Source organism: Equus caballus, chromosome 8 (genome assembly GCF_041296265.1).
Source record: "Equus caballus isolate H_3958 breed thoroughbred chromosome 8, TB-T2T, whole genome shotgun sequence".
NCBI classification, from domain to species: domain Eukaryota; kingdom Metazoa; phylum Chordata; class Mammalia; order Perissodactyla; family Equidae; genus Equus; species Equus caballus.
Window position 1 is genome coordinate 44822116 of NC_091691.1, and position 13656 is coordinate 44835771.

The 13656-nt window shown below is 40.8% G+C and overlaps 1 long non-coding RNA gene across 1 annotated transcript in view; it reads right to left on the reverse strand.

Moving 5' to 3' along the window:
- Positions 1–13656, reverse strand: part of LOC111774699 (uncharacterized) — a 117052-nt gene that overhangs the window by 17695 nt on the left and 85701 nt on the right. The gene's annotated exons all lie outside the window — the stretch shown is intronic.

Sequence of the window (13656 nt, forward strand, 5' to 3'; positions counted from 1 at the left end):
CAAATTTACAACTATTCTTGAGACAACTGTCCCCACAAGAGAACTGAAAACTGTATAAACACCACCCCACCACACACAATAAATGACAGAGCTGACAGGTGGCAGGGGCAGAAATTCCTTTCTGGAGAGGAAAAAGCCACCTTCAAGCCATGAGGCTTCATGGTTAACCAAGAGCAATCATAAGGTACGAGCCTTCCTGGAGGAGGGGGTGATCTGAGCAGGAGAGTGTTACTACAATAAGCAGCTTTTGGACTCAGCACAACAGAGACAAGTGTCATAATATCTGGCTTTGCTGGCTGTTAACTACAATGGGGAATACCCCTAGAAAAGCTATTGGACATAAGAGGGAAAAAAAGCCTGCTATTAAAGGGCCCACATACAAATTCACCCATTTCAGAAAGCAATCTAATATCACCAGAAAGAAAAGTGCACAGTCCTTTGATGAAAAGAGACTCACTTGATAGGTTCTGGGTGCATCTTTGAGAGGTGGGACCTCCCCAGGCCAGGACCACCTCCCCAGGGACTGAGACATTGATGGCAGCCATTATTGTGACCTAGTACAGGCATGCTGACAAGAGCTCTGGCAGATGCCATTGGAGTTCTTCCCCTGGCCTATTAGCACAGAAGTCTGCCCCACCCACGAGAGCCAGCTCAGCCAGGGCAGGCAGCTGGCCCTAAGGACTGGCTCCACCCAACCTCAAGCCCACAGGCAACTTGTGGGTCCACATAGGCAAGGTGCCTCAAACCTCTGCAGCCAGGTGAGTGGGTCTGCCTATGCAGGGCAGGGCGTGTGTGAGGTGCAGACCCACATTGGTGGAGTGTGTGGAGCCTCTGCATTGGGGTGAATAGGTCTGCTTCAGTGAGTTGGGGCATGTGCATGGGGCAGGACTGTGTTGACAGGATGTGTGGTTCTGCAGGCAGTGGAGCTTGTCAACTGCAGTAGACTTGTGCTTCTCAAACAGCCACATAGGGGATAAGCCCAACCTTCCAAAGCCTAAGCAACAATTGGTTGCTCCTACTTCTGGGGCTGGCCCCAACAGCTGCAATCCTGAGAGATCTGGCAGTTGCCTTGCAGGCCAGAGGCTTACAGCAACTGCAAGGCCCTGAGCCTAGTGACCAGCCACACTGGGGGCATACTCACTTAATGGGAAAACTGCAACAGGAATATGCCATTAGACCTTGCAGCCAACTGTGCTGGGGCTCCCCATGCCCAATAAAGTGACTGAAGGAACCATAACAGCCACATGCAGCTGAGCAGTACAACCTGTTGGCCAGGAGGACAGCCTAGCCTCTCTGGGCACCTGCAGCAAGAGTAACCCTGCCACAACAGAAGGATACATGTAGCACACACAGAGGTCACTCCTGGAACATTTGGAACTGGTGATGAGAGGGAAGCACACTGCTGGGCCTCATAAGGCATCTCTTACATAAGGTCATCTCTCCAAGATCAGGAGGGATAGCTGACCCACCTAGTACATAGACATAAGCACAGAGAAAGAGGCAAAAGGAGGAGACAAAGGAATAAATTCTGAGTAAGGGAACAAGACAAAACCCCAGAAAAAGAACTAAATGAGACAGAGATGATCTACCTGAAAAAGAGTACAAACTAATAGTCATAAGGATGCTCACTGATCTTGGGAGAAGAATGGATGATCTCAGTGAGAACTTCAATGAAAAATTGGTAAATATAAAAAAGAACCAATCAGAAATGAAGAATACAATATTGAAAATGAAAAATTCACTAGAGGACTCAATAGCAGAGTAGATGATACAGAGTAACAGGTCAGTGAGCTAGATGAAAGATTAGAGGAACTTAGCAAGCTAAACAGATAAAAGAAAAAAAGAATAAAAAAGAATGAAAACAGTGTTACAGACCTCTGGGACAACATCAAGTGCACTAACATCTGTATTATAATTGTCCTAGAAGGAGAAGAGAGAGACAAAGGGCAGAAATCTATTTGAAGAAATAATAGCTGAAAACTTTCCTAACCTAAGGAAAGAAACAGACACCCAAGTACAGGAAGCACAGAGAGTACCAAACAAGATGAACCAAAAAAGCCCCACACCAAGACACATTAAAATTAAAATGTCAAGAAGTCAAGATAGAGAATCCTAAAAGCTGCAAGAAAAAATCAACAAGTGACATACAAAGGAAACACCATAAGCTATCAGCTAACTTCTCAGCAGAAAACTTACAGGCTAGAAAGGAGTGGCATGATGTATTTAAAGTGCTGAAAGGAAAAAAATCTACAACCAAGAATACTCTACCTGGCAAGGTTATCATTCAGAATGGAAGGAGAGATAAAGAGTTCCCCAGACAAGCAAGAACTAAAGGAGTTTACCACCAAGAAAACAGGCTTACAAGAAATGCTAAAGGGAATTATTTAAGAGGAAAAGAGAAGATCACAAATTGGAATAAGAAAATTATTATTTTTTTTAAAGATTTTATTTTTTCCTTTTTCTCCCCAAAGCCCCCTGGTACATAGTTGTATATTCTTCGTTGTGGGTCCTTCTAGTTGTAGCATGTGGGATGCTGCCTCAGCGTGGTTCGATGAGCAGTGCCATGTCCGCACCCAGGATTCGAACCAATGAAACACTGGGCTGCCTGCAGCAGAGCACACGAACTCAACCACTCAGCCACAGGGCAAGCCCCAAGAAAATTATTTAAAAACAAAAACAATAAAATCATTGGTAAAGGCAAAAATACAGTAAAGGTAGCAGATCACCTATGAAGTTAATTTGAAAGTGAAGCTAATCAAACAGCTAAAGTACTTTTAGAAAAAAGTACTAAAATTATCTATTTATATGATAAGAGAGTAATGGATACACACACACAAAAGAAGAGGTTAGATATGATATAAAAAACATGAAATGTGGCAGTAGAGTAAAAGAGTAGAGCTTTTAGCAAGAAGTCAAACTAAAAAGATCATCAACTTAATATAGACTGCTATATACATTGGTTATTATATGAACCTCATGGTAATCGCAAACCAGAAACCTATAATAAATACAAAAAAAAAAATTAAGAGAAAGGAACCCAAACATAATACTAAAGAAAGCTATCAAACCACAAGGGAAGAGAGCAAGAGAAGAAGAAAAGGACACAGAAGAACTACATTTTAGTATTTTAGCATTTAGCCCAGGAAAAATAACAAAATGGCAATAAGTACATTCTTATCAATAGCTACTTTAAATGCCAATGGACTAAATGCTCCAATCAAAAGGCATAAGGTGGCTGATTGGATAAAAAAACAAGACCCAGATATATGTTGCATAGAAGAGACGCACTTCAGACCTAAAGATACTCTCAAACTGAAAGTGAAGGGATGGAAAAAAATACCCCATGCAAATGGAAACGAGAAGAAAGCTGGGGTAGCAATACTTACATCAGACAAAACAGACTTTAAAACAAAATCTGTAACAAGAGACAAAGAAGAACAGTATATAATGAAAAGGGAACAATCCAACAAGAGGATATGATACTCATAAATATCTATGCACCCAATATAGGAGCACCTAAATATATAAAGCAATTATTAACAGACAGAAAGGGGAAATAGACAGCAACACTATAATAGTAGGGGAATTTAACACTCCACTCACACCAATCGATAGATAATACAAACAGAAGATCAATAAGGAAACACTGGCCTTAAATGACACATTAGACCAGATGGACTTAGTAGTTATATGCAAAACATCCCATCCAAAAACCACAGAATACACATTCTTTTCAAATGCACATGGAAGATTCTACCAGCTAGATCACGTATTAGGCCACAAAACAAGTCTCAATAAATTTAAGAAGACTGAAATAATACCAAGCATCTTTTCTGACCACAAAGAAACTTTGTGAAACTAGAAATCAACTACAGGAAGAAAATCAGAAAAGCCACAAATATGTGGACATTAAACAAAATACTAGTGAACAACAATTGGGTCAATGGAGAAATCAAAGGAGAAATTTAAAAAATAGATGGAGACAAATGAAAATGAAAAAACAACATGCCAAAATGTAAGGGACACAGCAAAAGGAGTTCTAAGAGGGAAGTTTATAGCAATACAGGCCTACTCAACAAACAATAAAATTCTCAAATAAACAACCTAAAAGTGCACCTAAGTTAACTGGAAAAAGAACAAAGCCCAAAATCAGTAGAAAGAAGGAAATAATAAAAATCAGAGCAGAGATAAATGAAATAGAGACTAAAAAAATAGAAAAACAATGAAATCGAGAGCTGGTTCTTTGAAAAAAATGAACAAAATTGACAAAACTTTACCTAGATTCACCAAGAAAAAAACAAAGAAGACTCAAATAAATAAAATCAGGAATGAAAGAGGAGAAATTACAATGGACACTTCAGAAATACAAAAGATTATAAGAGAATACTATGAAAAGCTACATCCCAACAAATTGAATATTCTAGAAGAAATGGATAAATTCATAGAATCATACAACCTTCCAATACTGAATCAAGAAGAAATACAGAATTTTAAAAGACTGATCACCAGTAAGGAGATCAAAACAATAATCAAAAACCTCCCAAAAAGTAAAAATCCAGGACCAGACGGCTTCCCTGGTGAATTCTACCAAACATTCAAAGAAGACTTAATACTTATCCTTCTCAAGCTATTCTAAAAAATTGAAGAGGAAGGGAAGCTTCCAACTCATTCTACAAAGCCAATGATACCTTGATATCAAAACCAGACAAAGATAATACAATAAAAGAAAATTACAGGCCAATATCGCTGATGAACATCAAGGCAAAAATCTTCAACAAAATACTAGCAAATCAAGTACAACAATTCATTAAAAAGATCATACACCATGGTCAAGTGGGATTTATTCCAGAGATGCAGGGTTGGCTCAACATCTGCAAATCAATGTGATGCATCACCTTAACAAAATAAAGAATAAAATTGAGATGATCACATAATCATCTCAATAGATGCAGAGAAAGCACTTGACAAGATCCAGCATCTATTTATGATGAAAACTCTGAATAAAATGGGTACAGAAGGAAAGTAACTCAACAAAATAAAGGCCATATATGACAAACCCACAGCTAATATCATTCTCAATGGAGAAAAACTGAAAGCTATCCCTTTAAGAACAGGAACCAGAGAAGAATGCCCACTGTCACCACTCTTATTTAACATAGTATGGGAAGGCCTAGCCAGAGTAATCAGGCAAGAAAAAGAAATAAAAGGGATTCAAATTGGAAAGGAAGAAGTTAAACTATTACTATTTGCAGATGACATGATTTTATATATAGAAAACCCTAAAGACTCCACCAAAAAGTTTTGGAAATAAATAATGAATTTGGTAAAATTGCAGGATACAAAATTAACATACAAAAATCAGTTGCATTTCTATACACTAACAACAAAGTAGCAGAAAGAGTAATTAAGAATATAATCCCATTTACAATTATAACAAAAAGAATAAAATACCAAGGAATAAACTTGAGGAAAGAGGTGAAAGACATGTACGCTGAAGACTATGAAACATTGTTGAGGGGCTGGCCCTGTGCCAAATGGTTAAGTTCGCGTGCTGCGCTTTGGCAGCCCAGGGTTTCACTGGTTCAGATCCTGGGCACGGACACGGCACCACTCGTCAGGCAATGCTGAGGTGGTGTCCCACATGCCACAACTAGAAGGACCCACAACTAAAATATACAACTATGTACTGGGGGGATTTGGGGAGATAAAGTAGGGAAAAAAAACATTGTTGAAAGAAATGGAAATATATTCTATGCTCTTAGATTGGAAGAATTAACATAGTTAAAATGCTCTTATTTCCTAAAGCAATCTACAGATTCAATCCAATTGTGATCAAAGTTCCAATGACATTTTTCACAGAAATAGAACAAAGAATCCTAAAATTTATATGAAACAACAAAAGGCCCTGAATAGCGATAGGAACTCTGAGAAAAAAGAACAAAGCTGGAGGTATCACACTCCCTGACTTCAAAATACACCACAAAGCTATAGTAACCAAAACAGCATGGTACTGGCACAAAAACAGACACACAGATCAATGGAACAAAATTGAAAGCCCAAAAATAAACCCACACATCTATGGACAGCTAATTTTCAACAAGGGAGGCAAGAACATACAATGGAGAAAGGAGAGTCTCTCCAATAAATGGTGTTGGGAAAACTGGACAGCCACATGCAAAAGAATGAAAGTAGACCATTGTCTTACACCATAAACACTTGAATATAAGACTTGAAACCATGAAATTTCTAGAAGAAAACATAGGCAGTATGCTCTTTGACATTGGTCTTAGCAGCATATTTTCAAGTATCCTGTCTGACCAGGGAAGGGAAACAATAGAAAAAATAAATTGGACTACATCAAACTGAAAATCTGCACAGCAAAGGAAACCATCAACAAAATGAAAAGACAACCTAACAATTGGGAGAAGATATTTGCAAATGACATACATGATAAGGTGTTAATATCCAAAATATATAAATAACTCATACATCTCAACAACAAAAGGCACCATTGTCCCCACCCCACATTCAGAGTCCTGGCTCAGAGATTTTTGCCTGAGGAGAGAAGCAAGTCATAAAACAAATAGAGCCTAATCTGTTCCTAAAGTAACTGACTTCACTTTCAATAGAGTATGGAGAAGTCCCAACACTTTCAAAAGCAGTGGAAGTTGTCGCAAAAGGCAGTTAGGGGGAGAAGGATAGATTCATTGGAGATATAGGTGGATATATAGGCCAGACAGTTTTCTGAGAGAAGGGGGAGTGGTGGGGAGCCCTCCTAAGGTCAGAACAAATCTCAATCACTGACCTCAGGAACTATCCCTTCAAAGGATTCCAAATTTGGTTAGATTAGTCTTTGGAGCAATTTAGGACCCAGGATAGTGTTGAAAACAGGGAACAATCAGTCAGCACCTAGTGATGCTTCACAGCTGGGTACGGTCTGGGAAAGAGCTGTTAAGTAGAACCCTGTCAAAACCACCATCATCAAAGGTGATAGTAGGCAAACCTAAGGCTACACTCCCTGAGGAGAACATCAGAAGCATAATACTACAGGGTGAGGTGGAGGTACACTCCCCTAAGATAATCCAGCCAGTCACTAAACAAATAAACAAGCAACTAAGAATAACAAGCCTCAGAAGGGGGAAGGGGAACCAGTACCCAGACTTCCTACATTGTATTATCTAAAATGTCCAGTTCCCCAAAAAAATTACAAGACAAAGAAAGTTAAAGTTAAACAAACAAGAAAGTATGACTGATGCACCAGGGGATAAAAGCTGGCAACAGAAACTGCCTGTGAGAGCAACCAGATGTCAAATTCAACAAAGATGTCAAATTAGCTATTGTAAACATGTTCAAAAAATTTTTTAAACCCTTGATTAAATAAGTAAAATAAGGTGGCCAGCCCTGTGGCGGAGTGGTTGAGTTCATGGGCTCTGCTTTGGCGGCCCAGGGTTTCGCCGGTTTGGATCCTGGGCACAAGATATGGCACCGCTCATCAGCCCACGCAGAGGCAGTGTCCCACATAGCACAACCAGAGGCACTCACAAGTAGCATGTACAACTATGTCCTGGGGAGCTTTGCGGAGATAAAGAAGAGGGAAAAAAAAGAAGATTGGCAACAGATGTTAGCTCAGGTGCAAATCTTTAAAAAAAAAACGAAGTAAAAGAAGGTGTGATTATAATGCCACATCAAATAGAGACCATCAATAAAGAGATAGAAACTATTTAAAAGAACCAAATGTAAGTTATAGAGATTAAATAACAATAACTGGACAATTAAAAGAGAATGCAGGAATGATACCACAGAAATGATGCAGTACAAGCTCCAAGAATTGGTCCCTCCACTGAAGCAAAACTCACTAAATAAAATTTTCTGGGGCCAGCCCCAGTCACCTAGTGGTTAAGTTTGGTGTGCTCCACTTCAGTAGCCCAGGTTTGGATCCCAAGTGCAGACCTACAACACTCGTTTGTTAGCAGCCATGCTGTGGTGGAGGCTCACACACAAAAAGAGGAAGACTGGCAGCTGATGATAGCTCAGGGCAAATCTTCCTTGGCAAAAAATAAAAATAAAAAAATAAATTTTCTGAACTCTAATAACCTAATTAAATACAGCAACTGGGAAGTGTTAATGAGTAAAGAGGCAGTTAAATTTCAGTAAGAAAGCATGATGGCGTATTTTTCAGTTTTATTGAGATATAATTGACATTCAGCACTATATAAATTTAAGATGTACAACATAATGACTTCACATACACATATTGCAAAATGATTATCACAATAAGTTTAGTTAACATTCATCACCTCATATAGTAACAAAAGAATATTTTTTTCCTTGTGGTGAGAACTTTTAGAATTTACTCTTAGTAACTTTCAAATATACCACACAGCAGTGTTAACTATAGTCATCATGGTGTACATTACATCCCAGTGTTTATTTTGTGACTGGAATTTTATACCTTTTGACCACCTTCATTCAATTCTGCCACACCATGGTGGAATTTTTTATTACTTACCTACGATCCCCCATTTCTCCAGCATGCTGGTGACCATGGAAATAGTGGCCCACATTTCTGGCATGACTTGCTGGTGCCAAGGGGAAAATATGGACCTTGTTCTCAAAAAACTGGAGTTGTGCATTTTGACCTATCTGGTGGTTCCCTGAGGGACCAGCACAGAAGGTGACTTTTGTTTCACTTGCCTCAAGCTGGAGCAATGTCCTAGAAGGTATGTAATGAGAGCACTTAAAGACATACACTATCCACAGCCATGAGGGCAAGGGATGGAGGACAGGGAAAGCAGCAGAAAGACTTAAAAGCCTGGGAAGTGGGATGCTAAGGAAGAAGATTCTTGGGCACATAAGGGCTCTGAAGGGCAATCATGTATACCAGGGAACGTGGAGTGCAACATGCATGTCCACAGCTCAGAAATGACCTCACAGGACCCTAAGCTTGCACCTCTGGCTGATCTTTGAGTGCTGCATAAGCAGGAAGCGAAGGCTACAGCAGAGTTAAGGCAGCCTAGCTTAGCGTTGGAGTGCCCTAGCTCAGAAGCAATCCGTAAAGACTAGGAGTGTTTCTTTTTTCTTTCCGACTCCAGGCATTTAAGAAAATCTCTGTCTGGTGGGTGGCTGACCACTGACATAATGGAACAGAGACTTCAGTGACCACACACAAAAAGAATACAGTCTTTGCAAAAATAGTTTGGAAAAATCATTAAAGAAATGGATGGCTGTCATACTCAACAGTCAACAATACCAAATCCTGGGGAGGGGAGAGAATCTGATTTTCAGAATTACCACATTATAGTATTCAAAGTGTCCAAGGTTCAACAAAAAAAATTATAAGTCATATGGAGAACAGGAAAGTATGGCCCATTCAGAGAAAAAGAAATGAAACAGACAGAAACCGTCCCTGAGGAAGCTCAGACATCAGACTTACTAGACAAAGACTTTAAATGAACTGTCCTAAATATGCTCAGTGCTAAAGGAAGCCATGAGCAAAGAACCAAAGGAAACCAGGACAACACTGAATTAACAAATAAAGAATATCAAAGGAGACAGATTATAAAAAGGAACCAAATAATAATTCTTCTTAAGCTGAAAAGTACAATATTGGCAATGAAAAATTTGCTAGAGATAGGTTCAAAAGGCTATTTGAGCAGGTGAGAGGAAGAAGCAGCAAATGTAAAAGTAGAACAATTGAAAGTTTTCAGTTTGAGGAGCAGAAGAAAAAAATTAAGAACAATGAACAGCGCCTGTAGGCTCTGTGGACCACTATCAAGTGTACCAACATATGCATTATGGGAGTCCCAGAAGAAGAGAGAGAGAAGGCGCAAAAAGAGTACTTGAAGAAATAAAAGCCAAAAACTTCCCAAATTTAATAAAAGACATGAACCAATATATCTAAGAAGCTCATCAAATCCCAAGTAGAATGAATTTGAAGAGATTCACGATGAGACACATTATAATCAAAGAAAGAATCTTGAAAGCAACAAGGGAGAAATGCCTTGTCATGGACAAGGGATGCTCAATAAAATTAACATCCAATTTCTCATCAGAAACCAGGGACATTGTAAGGTAGTAGGATGGCCTATTTAAAATGTAGGAAGAAAACAAACTGTCAACTAAGAATTTTATATTCAGCAAGTTTGGTTTAACATTTGAAAATCAATTATTGTAATATACCATATCAATAGAATTTTTTTTAAAACCACGTGACCATCTCACTAGATGCAGAAAATAAATTTGACAAAATCCATCACCATTTCATCATAAAAATACTCAGCAAAGTAGGAATAGAAGAGAGCTTCCTCAATCTACCAAAGGGCATTTACAAAAACCCACAGGTAACCACCTAGTCAAATGGTGAAAGACTGGATACTTTCTGCCAGAGGTCATCACAAAGACAAGGATGACTTCTCTCACCACTCTTATTCAACACAGTGCTGAAAGTTTTAGCCAATGCAATAAGGCAAGAAAGGAGGGGGAGCACACAGACTGGAAAGGGAAAAGTAGAATTGTCCCTGTTTGTAGACAGTATGATGGTCTATGTAGAAAATTCCAGTGAATGTACAAACAAAGCAAAACAAAAAGAAACCATTTTAGAAGTAGTGCATGAATTCAGGGAGGTTTCAGCATACAAGATAAACATACAAAAATCAATTCTATTTCCAAACACTAGCAATGAACACATGGAAACTGAAATTTTAAATATACCATTTACAATTATTAAAATGTAGATATAAATCTAAAAAACATGTACAAGATTTGTATGCTGAAATCTACACAGCACTGATGAAAGAAATCAAAGAACTAAATAAATGGAGATACGTAACATGCTCATGGATTGAAAGACACAACATACCAAAGATGTCAAGTATCCTCAGATTGATATATTTGTTTAACACAATTCCCATAGAAATTCTAGAAAGTTTTCTTTTATAGACATAGACAAGAGTATTCTAAAGTTTATATGGAAATGCAAAGGAACAGGACAGCTAAAAACGTTTTGAAGAGGAATAAGATGGGAGGAATCAGTATACTCCACCTCAAGACTGTGGTATTGGTGGAGGAAAAGACATGATCAGTGGACCAGAATAGAGGACCCAGATAGACCTACGCGGGCACAACTCACTGATTTTGACAAAGGTGAAAATCAATTTAATGGAGAAGGATAGTCTCTTCGACAAGAAGTGCCAGAGCAACTGGACATTCATAAGCAAAAAAAGAACAAAAATACCTTGACCTAAACTTCATCCCTTATACAAAAATGAACTCAAATCAATCACAGCATAGACTCAAAAGTAAAATGTAAAAATCCAAAATTTGTAGAAGGAAGCATAGGAGAAAATTTTCAGGACCTATGGCTTGGTGAAGAATTCTTAGACATGACACTAAAAGCACAATCCATAAAACCACACATTTGATAAATTGAGCTTTACCAAAATTAAAAACTTTTGCTCTCTTAGCGATACTGTTAGGAGGATGAAAAGACAGCTACAGACCAGGAGAATGTATTTGCAAACCACATATCTGACAAAGGACTTGTTTATAGAACACATACGGAATTCTCAAAACTTAACAGTAAAAAAAGCAAACTATCCAAATAGAAAACTGGCAAAAGACATGAACAGACATTTGCCCAAAGAGAATACACAGATGGCAAATAAGCACATGAAAAGATGTTCCACATCACTCGCCATTAGGGAAATTCAAATGAAAACCTGAATGAACTACTCACCTATTAGAACAGCTGGTTAACATGAAAACAGTGACATCATCAAATGTTGGCAAGAATGTGGATTTCTCATACGTGCTGGTGAGGACGTACATGGTACAGCCACACTCGTAAGACAGTCTGAGAGGTTCTTAAAAGCTAAACATAAACGTACCGTACAACCCAGCAGGCACTCCTGGATCATCATCCCAGAGAACGAAACTTAAGTTCCCACAAAAACCTGTGCACAACTGTTCACTGCAGTTTATTTGTGATGGCCAAAAAACTGGAAACACCCAAAATGTTCCTCAAAGGTGAATGGATGGACAACTGTGGTATGTTTACACTATGGAAGCTTACTTAACAATAAAAGAGAAAGAACCACTGACACACACAACTTGGCTGGATCTCAGGGGCATGATGCTGAGTGGGAAAAATTCCATTCATGTAGCATTGTAGAACTGACAAAACTCCCAAGATGGAGAACAGACCGGTGGTTGCCAGGGGCACGAACAGTGGGGGGCAGGGGGGGCAGCATGAGGGAGATCTTTGTAATAATGGAGCAGTTCTGCACCTGGATTGTGCTGATGGTTACGAGAAGGTACACATGATAAAATGACAAAACCAGACAGAATCAGACACACCCACTGTGCCCATGTCGGTTTCCTGGTGTCAGTACTGTAAGTGATGCAAGATGTTACCACTGGGGCAAAATGGGTGAAGGGTACCTGGGATCTTTCTGTACAATCTGCAGCTTTCTGTAAATCTATAAATATTTCTCTCTATATATGTATATATACACACACATACACTATATGCCATATTTATCAACATGTCACAGAATAGCTCCCTAAAGCTAGCCATCCCACTCTGGCTCCCTGGAGCTCAAAGCTTCCCTGAGGCCCAGGACCTGACATGTGGGTGCCGAGCAGCAGTGGAGGAGACAGGAGGGGTCTGTAGAATGCAGGTGCTGGGCTGTGGCAGCCTGTGACCCAGGGGGGCAGAGACCGCCAGGTGTGGGGCAGAGACAGCACTCAGGGTGCGCTCCTCCCAGAGCTGATGTTCTGCCTTCGGGAAGGAAGGGCCAGGACAAGGAGCTGAGCCAGCTCACAGTGGACCCTGCCTCCCTGGGAGTCCATCAGGCCCCTGCCCCTAATGCCCCCTCTCCAGCCCCTGTCATCTCCTGCCTCCTGCTCAACCCACCCCATCCCCAAATCATCTGCGTTTTACAGAGGAGGGAACTGGGGGCTGGGAAGGAATGAGCAGCTCGGCATCACACCCCCAAACTCCGGTCCTGCTGTTCCAGCCTCCAGGAGACTGCTGTGTCTCAGCACCTGGGATGCAGGTAAGTCAGGTCTGAGCAGCTGAGCAGTGGAGGGTCCCAGCACTGGGACCACACAAGTGGACCCTGTGCCCTCTGACCTCTGCCCCTCAGTCCCCACCCAGTGCAGGAGAACTGGGGTGCCCAGTAGACAGGAAATGGCTGTGAAATGCTGCCTGTGCCTGTGGGAGGGCCGGCCCAGAGGTCCAGGTCCCACAGTGCCCACCCCAGGGCACACCTTCGCCAAATGTCACTCCTCACACTGCACCTCCTCCGGGTCCTCGCCGTCTGACGCCACATTTATCCCGTTAACACCAGCGTGAGCCACTTCCCCTCAGCTCCCAGTCACCTGGACTCCGCCACCCTCCCCACTGTCTCCTGAAACCAGCAGCCCTGGAAATGGCTCAGACAGCGTCCCAGTCCCCCTCAAGTTCACCTGCCCCCAGACCCAGCTTCTGGATGACTCTCCTCCCTTTAGGCCTGGCTGCTATGAGCACGTGGGCCTCCAGCACCACCCTGGGCCACAGCCCCAGGCTCTCCACCTCCACCCCGGCCTGAGCCTCAGGCTGTGTGCTCACTGGGGTCCCCACCTCACCTGAGCTCCAGCTACACTCCCTGGAGTTGA